Source organism: Erigeron canadensis, chromosome 2 (assembly GCF_010389155.1).
Source record: "Erigeron canadensis isolate Cc75 chromosome 2, C_canadensis_v1, whole genome shotgun sequence".
Taxonomy (NCBI): Eukaryota; Viridiplantae; Streptophyta; class Magnoliopsida; order Asterales; family Asteraceae; genus Erigeron; species Erigeron canadensis.
The window spans coordinates 3162756-3169962 of NC_057762.1; the positions used below are offsets into that span (position 1 = coordinate 3162756).

Consider the following 7207-nt stretch of genomic DNA (forward strand, 5'->3'; position numbering starts at 1 on the left):
ATACAAAAATCTTACAAAAAAATTTAGTAGGATATTATTATATATTTTTATATTTTAATATTATTGAATATAAAGATTTCTGTAGATAATTATAACTTGATTTGTCTAGAAACAATAAGATTTACCAAATTAACTATAGTTATTTTATAACGAGTCGGGCTCGACTTTTAAAAATTACTTGCGAGCCAAGCTCAATAAGACTTTACTCGAAAGGAGCCGAGATTGTACCCTTCACATTACATAGTCAAACGTTCGTAGTGACAAAATTCACATTACTATACATGTAGCAAGTCTAAACTTCATAGTTTTCATCATTTCAAAAGGCATATATAATACTTCCTCTATCCAAACTTTTGAATTTTATAGTTTGACTTTTAAAGTTTTTCCTGAGTAAATATTTACAAATATATTTACGGTCAAAAATAAAACAAATGATCTAAGATATCGAAATAAGAAATTTAAATTGAGACGAAAGGGACACAATTTAGCTTTCAAACATTTGGGCAAAATTCTGTGAACTTTCCGAGTTATGACTTATGAGAGAGCCAGATAACAAATTTAATCTGGACTTAAGGTATATACATTTTACCCTTTTTTTTTTTTGCTACTGGGCTATGTTCACGGGGTCCTGGTGACCACCTTATATGTATAAATGATCTGTCTATTACCTTATTTGTATAATGGATCTGTGTATGTGAAAATGATTTTAAATGAGTCACAAAAAGAATATGTATTCTTTTTATTCTTGGTGTTAAAACTGTCCAATAATCATTAAATTGCTTAAATAAACTTGTTTAAAGAGTGACTAAAGTGATAAGAGCAAAAACAATTGACTTATTTATTCATGATTAAATTGTTTAATAATTTATGTTTACCTATTGCCTATCAATTCCTCACTGTGTGGTACTTGTTTATAAAATATGTTAAATGAGGAATACCACTAAGATAAAACTCAATAATATATAGTCGAGGATATATATATATATATAAGATGGTGAAAGTAATATAGAGTGAATGTAATGATGTTTTATATCTCGGCTCAATGGATAATCTTACACTTGGTTCAACTTATATTCTATTAATTGCTCAGTTATTCTAACGAAGGTATCTCTTTTTCTTTAATCCATATATCCTAAAATGTCATATGAACTATAAATATTCTCCAAGGTTAAAAAAAAAAAAAATGATAGAAAATTACTCTGAAGCAAATTCTGGTTGCATACAATCACAATTCACAAGCTTCAATAATATCTTAAACAGAGGCAGAATCTAAACATTTCAACTATAGTACCGTATGTAATTTACATTATCATTAATGGTACCAGAAGGCTTAAGACTTCCTCACCAACGACCCGCATTATTCCTAGACATAAACAGCTCGCTGCGGTTAGTTTTTTCCATCAAAAAGTGAGTATCAGGCAAGTGAGAGAGATCAGTTAATTAAAGTAAACCCACCACTGGCTACGAACCAGCTCAAGCCAAGCTAGCCTTTCTCATAGATATCAAACACTTTCACAAGTTAAGTAGATTTCAATTCCCATTTACCCATATCCTGTTCTCCCCAAATCCACAGGTTACGCTATAAAAGGTTTAATTTACAGATTCTGCCAACCAATTTTTCTTTTGGACATAGACTTGTCTGCTCGTGACTACAGGTCCACAACGACGAATTGAGTTTACTCGTATCAAGCGAGTTCATTATTTTACAATGCCCAGTACTCTTTTGCCTAACAGACTTCATATTTTACCAAGGTCCTTGTATATGATTGATTCTTTAATGTTTTTCACATGAATGTATAGTTTTGCTCAGTTGACACACCCAACTCAATTAATAAACTAAACCACTATTTTTTGCATAGAAACCAAATAAACATTAGCAGCATCACACAAGAAAGTATAACCACATAAACATTTAAAAAAATTTAAAACGTTTAATTAGCTCAGATGTGGAATTAAGGGAGTGTGGAAAAGTAGTTCAGGAGATGCCAAATTAGTAAGAAATTACTACATCATATTCATATGCACATCTACCAGTTAATAGTAAGGTCACTAAACAGATCTCTCTCCTTCAAACTTCCAAATGAGTTCCTGCACCACCTTCTACCGCCCTGTTGCATTCCTTTAAAATACATAAGACTATATAGAGACATTAATTTCAAACCAACACGATTAATATAGCTAAAACTAACTTACTAACTGTTTATAACAAACCAATTGTCAAGTTCTAAACGTCACTTGGTAACAACTTTGATTCTTGTCACGTTTGCTTTTTTTATAGCCTTATCTTCTCTTAGTTGAATCAATTTAGGGGGGTGGGAGTGGATGTGGGGTGAGGCGCGGTGAACCCCGGCCCCGAGTGGGAACACCACCGCCGGTGGGTCGGGGTGGGGAAAATTGTTCCGGTTTTGGGGTTCTAACACCGAAGAGAGAGAATTGCATGGGGGGCCCGCTTGATCTGAAACAACCAACCAGCAACTGCCATTTTTTTTTTTTTTTTTAAATCTCACCCATCTTTCTTTTCACTATATATATCCAACACCATTTTTAAACAACATTACACAACACAAACTTCAAATCCAAAAACCTCCACTTTTATAAAAAAAAAACACTTCTTCTTTATAAAAAATAAACACCCATTACTAATGGATCCAAAGAAAACAAAAAAAAATTGCCGCAAGAAATGGATGGCAATGCCCTTTTTATAGTTTCGTTCGTGTAATGTTTTCATTCGAATAACTGTTGGACTTGTTTTTAGTTTCGTTTTTTTTTTCTAGTATTATTATAGCGTTTTTAATTATTAATGAATGTTTTTTTATGTTTTAAATTTATAGAGTAAAAATAAATGGAAATAAAAATGATGATTTGGAAATTGGGGTTGGGGTGAGTGGCGCCATAGTTTTGGGGTGATTTGGGGTGAATTGGGGAAGTTTGAGGTGGAGGGTTTTTATTGGAAGATGGTGATATGGAAATTTGGGGAATTTTGGGGTTGGGGAAACCACTCCCACCCCCCTTATGAGGTTTTTTTAGTTCCTTAACGATAGGAATACATGTAGTAAACTCTAAAGACATCATGGTCATAACTATTTATAAATAATTTCAATCTGTGTGACACACAAGGTCTGTATCAAACTAAAACTCATCTGATTTTTATTTATAACCTATTTATAAATAATCGAATACATAAAAACAGCCACAATTCAAACTTTTGACAATTAAGTTTAATCAACAGATTCAATACTAAATACAAAAAAAAAGGATGAACAAATGAATAAAGTAGGAGACTTACAGCCTATCATTATGAAGCGAGGCCCACAAATTGAAATCATCATCACTGGTAAGCACAATATACCGGCATTGAGGACAATCGAGGCGCTCACTTTGAAACCAGTTGCTGATGCATTTTGCGTGAAAAATATGAGAACACGGGTTTAAGACTCTAAAAGAATGTCGACCCGCCACATCAGTTTCCTCATCCATTTCATCTCTGCTCACATCATCTTTAGGCAGCTTGCAAATAGAACAAAAAAGAGGCATGCCAACAAGGGGAATGTTATGGATTTGTAGCATCGAGGAAATGGGGGGGTATTAGGCGAGGTGAGTCAAAACGGGTACTTGCTATTTGTGTTGCAGTAACACCACGCGGACAAGAGAGAAGGTAGGCAGTGGAGTTTGGTGGTGCACCGCCCACGAACCTTGGCCTTAGCATAAACGTCCGATTTTGATCGACAAACCGGTCACGAATGGCATCTTGGGCAAACAGAGTATTGATCTGAGAACATTCGAAATCAGGCCTGATGCTGATATGTACTATTATCGTCCTGTATAAATTTATATAAAAAAAAACATATTAATAATCAAGCAACATATATTTTCTCAAAAGGTGAAATGTATTAATTACCAAGAATATTTACAGATAACAAAACAACTTGACTATCCCAAAGTAATACATCAAGATGATGTTTAATCAAATCCCTAATTCCCAGCATTGTTTTCCATCCCCAACTGTCAGAATTATCGACACTAATATCCCAAATACTCCTTTTTTTTTTTAATTTGACAATGTTAAGCCCATCTGGCCCATAAATAATCCTTACATTCTAGAATCTTCCAAAATTGCCTTACTAACAACACTTCATTCCATTTATTTTTTAACACTTTATTCCATTTATATCTATACTCCCTTATAAAGAGTATTGAATTTCTTAAATTCAGCATTTTTTTTTCTTCCCAAAATACCCCTACTTAAACATAATACCCTTATATACCCTCCTTTTCCCCATTTTCTCTAATTATTACACACTCTCATCGACTTTCTATCACCCTCTTCCGCCGTTGCTCTCCTTCTCCACCGCCTACCTCGCTCTCCACCACCGCCTCCCTTTTATATTGTCATCACTTTCTAGCCGCTGCAACGTGCGGGCACTATGCTCGTGATGATTAAATCAAATAATACTAGTAAAATCCAATCAAACAACACACACACACACATACACACACACACACACACACATATATATATATAATCAACTAAATAATCAAAACGAACAAAACAACAGTATTTATAAATCAAATCCAACAACATACATATATATACCTCTCCGTTTGAAGTAAAAATCCTTTCCGTTGAAAGGAGTTGATGAGCTCTTTTGCTCTTTTTTCATAAATCAGCTTTTGAACAGAAATGGGTTGTGATTCAAGGTGATTTTGGAAGAAATCTTGAGTCAAACGTGGATGAGATTCTACTTGCAGGGCAACAAATGTATCAGAACCACATTGGGGGCAGTTGGGGAAAAAAGAAGGCGAAATTCTGGAGCAAATGTGGCATCTCAGACGGCCATCTCCCGATATATCAAGGGCAGCCATGTCAGTTTCAAGTGAAAGTTGTTCTCAATTTCTACCCCCCAGATAGGCAGATACAAGAAAATAAGAAAAACCCCAAATTTGATAAATTAGGGGTTTTTTTTTCACTTTACACCTACCAGTTGCTTACGTTACTTACCTTGACAATGTAACCCCTTTTAATTCTAGACTTATTCACATTGGTAACCTAAACTCAGGTACATTTCATTTTCTAAACAAGATATAATCTATATCTATATCTATCTATACTTCTATATCTATCTATCTATCTATCTATATCTATATAAAGTATTTTGCCTTTTCTGAAAATCTCAATTCATGATTTGAAGTACCTAAAATACCCATTTCCTTTATTTACTAATTTAAATACTCTTAGCTAATATACCTGTAATGCTCTTAAATCTCAACCATTCATTTTTTTCTCTCTTCTCAAATCTAAACCATTCATTTTTTTCTCTCTTCCATAAATCATTTTATTCATCTAATTCATTCAAAATCTTTTATCTAAAAATAGTGTATTGATAAATTATAAAAGTTGTATGGGTGTTCTTAAAATTTCATGTTCTTTCATTAGAGATGTCATTCGATATACTTTCGACGAAATTTTTAAATGCGAGGGCAGAGCCCGTAAGGATAAAGCATTTGGCTATGACATATCACCTCTTATGACCTAGCATCCCTACCATCTCACTGCCGCAATACGCTGACACTTTCCCTCGTATAATATAACGAATATATATGATATATATATATATATAGGGTAAATTTTATTTTCCTGAAATAATTTTTACTATATAATATATATAGAGATTGGTGCTTGAGCAATGTAGCGGCAGTGATGATGGCAATGACGGTGTGGATATTAACGTAAAAGTAATTTTATTATGGTCGGCGTTAATTTTTGCGGTGGGATGTGGAAGGGGGGGAGAAGAGGGACGGTTAGTGAGTAAGGCCTTGTTTCTTTTTTATTTAATAGTCTTAATAGTTAAAAACTTGATCAAAAGTTCTAAAGTATTCAAACGTGACTTGCTAAAAGGGTAGCAGGTCATCTTTTATTTTCTATTAATTAAAAAACTTATAAACATAAACATATATATATAGGGGTGAGATATTTTGAGACCACCTCTTATTTTAGGACCAACTAGGACCATTGATTTTTGTACATCATCATCATCTACTACGATATACAAGACTTTTTTGTAAAAACACTATGACTTTCCGGCGACAGGCCCACCAGAAAATCATGTGTAAGTTAAGTTACATTACACATGATTTTTCTGTGGGCCCGTCGCTGGAAAGTCTTAGTGTTTTTATGAGAAAGTCTTGTATATCGTAGTAGATCATGATGGTGGTGTGTAACTTACGAAAATCAATGGTCCTTTTTTGGACTTCTCAAATTATATATATATATATATATATAATAAAACAAAGATAAATATAAATTTACAGAGAGATCATGATGATGACTGCTAATTGCACCACCACAATCAAGATGCACACACATACGCACCTGCTATCTCCGTCATCTTCGTCACGTCCGCAGCCGCCATAACAACACCGATTGCACCACGACAAACATAATCCGTCCAAGATGATTGCTTAAATCTGCTGTAGATCGATCAACGAATGGCATCGGTGGTGTGGTCGACGATGGCGCTTGTGATGCAGTGTAGTGGCGCCGGATTTGCACACATCCTACTACCCACCTTCTCAACAACAAATCAAACACAAAACCATGAATCACACAAAAGTTTTTACGTTTTGTTAATAAATCAATGGAAAATAAGAAAAGATCCTTCTTTGCTGTTATATGTTTTCTTTTGATTCTTTTAATTTCTTTCAACGGTGCTTCTATCTTCTCCATAACCATATCGGAAAATGTTGCTGGAGATTCAAGAAACTTGGTTTTTGTATATCATCATCTTTGTCAAACTTGATGTACTCACTTGAAGAAGAAGAAGAACAAAACCCATATGTACTTTCAAATACCCATTTCAAATCACATGAAAACTCGGTCACCGGCGCCGGAGATTCTTTTGTACAACAACAAAATGAGTATGTTTTTGTGGTGAAAAAAGAAACCCCAAATGTAATTTCAAATATCCATTTGCCCCTTTTGCGTAAATCTCATAGTTTATTGATTTCCGCTAATGTACATCAATTTTATTGATTTCGTTTTTTTACATTATTCATTTCCGGATGTGATGATTAAAGAAAAAATGATAATGATGGTGGTTGGATTTATTGATTGGGAAAAAAAAAGGGCAAGAAAGAAAAGTAGGGAAGGTAAGAAAGAAAGAATAATTAAAAAGATAAAAAAAATTAGTATTATGTGAAGTAACCGGTT

General features: G+C 33.8%; 1 long non-coding RNA gene across 2 annotated transcripts; it reads right to left on the minus strand.

Annotated features, from left to right (window-relative positions):
- Window positions 1–1194: 1194 nt before the first annotated feature.
- On the minus strand, window positions 1195–4922 carry LOC122587223. 2 transcript variants are annotated; one of them, XR_006322126.1, is made up of 4 exons: window positions 4595–4922; window positions 3287–3818; window positions 1456–2108; window positions 1353–1363 (listed from the first exon to the last, which is right to left on the minus strand). It is a non-coding gene; the product is annotated as an uncharacterized LOC122587223 (long non-coding RNA). The 2 variants fall into 2 exon arrangements; XR_006322125.1 differs by having other exon boundaries at window positions 1195–2108.
- Window positions 4923–7207: the final 2285 nt, after the last annotated feature.